General features: G+C 35.7%; 1 pseudogene; it reads right to left on the bottom strand.

The window, feature by feature from the left end:
• Positions 1-1,720: 1,720 nt before the first annotated feature.
• LOC120104734 (small nucleolar RNA R71) lies at positions 1,721-1,818 on the bottom strand (annotated as a pseudogene).
• Between the last annotated feature and the right edge of the window lie 214 nt (positions 1,819-2,032).

Raw genomic sequence — 2,032 nt, 5'->3', positions numbered from 1 at the left:
CATATACCATGATTAGATCTATCCTACCATTCATTTTTAATCAAGAACCATAGAGTTTATTTCTTGGGTGCAATATCGTCAAGGGAGATTCCAGATCCCTACCATATTTATTTTATTAAACTTTGTTTATTGCTATATTGTTCTCCGATTTTAATTTCTGAAAATCAAAACATAATTTTAATCCACAAATTTATTGAATTAATTAATCTAAAATTATATTAAATAATCTCATATACATTTTGTTCCCTGAGGATTCGACCTCGGACTCTCGAGAATTTACTACTTGTGCGATTCTCCTGCACTTGGGAGAACAATTTTATTTTTGCAGGACCTGTGTTTTTTTCATCTGAACGGTCTGATTGACATTCTGAAACTTTTAAGACTATCAGATTAATACGAAAACTTGCTGCTGTCTGTTTTGAATTTTCTGCATTTAATTATTTTAGATCAGAATTTTATTGTTATCATATCTCATTAACCCTTGTTGCTAATTGAGAATTTAAGAAAAAAAATAAATAATTTGCTTGATCACCTATTCAGTGAAATTTAATGTCATGTCATAAAATATTAAAAAAAAAACTCTTGATTGTTGCATATAGTATATGGCATCAGCATAAAATATTCTAAGGGCTGAACCCATTTAAAAAGATAAGGTCGGGATTTCATCACTCGTCCTTAGCCCAAAAATCACCCCATTGCATAAATATTCTAAGCTTAATTAAAATCAACTAGACGTTGGCCCCTAAGGACATTCGAGCTCAATAGGACGAAGACCACCGAAAGTTGCACCAATTTCGCTCTGTGGCTTAGTTGATGTCTAGGCAAGCTTTGTCCCTATAAGGGAGACAGTTCATCTGTTCGAGGCAAGTGGGTTTTAAGTGGGACCTTTGCGAACGCATCGTGACCCCTCCACTTACCTGGGAGCTTACCTGGTCAACTCGGTTCATTAGACCGGATTGGAGGCTTAGGTGCCCTCTTCAAACCAGTTAGGAGCTGTCTAGAAATTTAGGAAAACCATTAGAAATTGAGGTGTAATGTTTAGTTGCATGTTTGATTGTGAATAGATTTTTGTTTTAGGGTGTAGTTTTAGGATATCTTTAGTTGGTACTTACATTTATATTTATTTTTTTAAAAAAAAACATAAAAAGATAAAAAAAATTAAATTTTAAAAAAAATAATTAAATTTTGTATGCTAGGTTGGAATAGGGACGACACCGGTCGATTAAGTCGTACAACTTTAGATCATCCCTTAGGACACATCCTTGAAATTCCTTCGCAGTATCTCACACCTTGTGAGATGGCAAATTTTCCTGATGATGTAGGAAGTCACCATGGTGATGAAGGTAGACCCCCAGTTATGACACTTCGACAATACTTACATCCCACTAGGACTAGTCAACCATCATGCATGATTATTCCTGAAAATGTAGGACACTTTGAAATCAAACCAGGAGTAATTCAATTGCTGCCCAAGTATCATGGGATGGAATCCGAGAACCCTTATCTTCATCTTAAGGATTTTGAGGAAATTAGTATCACATTTAGAGTGCCAAATGTATCGGAAGATGTCCTTAAATTAACCTTGTTTCCTTTTTCCTTGAAGGATAAAGCCAAAACATGGCTGAACTCCTTGAGACCAAGATCGTTAGGAACATGGCATGATATGCAAAGAGAATTCTTGAAAAAATTCTTTCCCGCACAAAGGACTAACTTTTTGAAAAGGCACATTAGTAATTTCCAGCAAAAAGACCATGAAACATTTTATGAATGCTGGGAGAGATTTAAAGATTTGCTTCTCTCTTGTCCTCATCATGGGTTTGAAACATAGAGAACCATTAGTTTCTTTTATGAAGGGTTGTTCCCATAGTTGAAACAATTTATAGAGACTATGTGCAATGGTCTATTTTTGGAAAAGCAACCCGATGAGGCATGGGACTATTTAGACTCTCTCGCAGAGACTGCACAATTATGGGATACAGGGGATAGAGTGAATAAACCTTTGCCTAAGCCTACTAGCATTCCACACGGGGGC

The sequence above is a fragment of the Phoenix dactylifera genome, chromosome 9 (genome assembly GCF_051530095.1).
Source record: "Phoenix dactylifera cultivar Ajwa chromosome 9, Ajwa_hap1_PhDact_Kaust_v1.1, whole genome shotgun sequence".
Lineage (NCBI taxonomy): Eukaryota > Viridiplantae > Streptophyta > Magnoliopsida > Arecales > Arecaceae > Phoenix > Phoenix dactylifera.
Note: the sequence above shows the minus strand (reverse complement) of the source record. Positions and strands in the feature narration are given on the sequence as shown.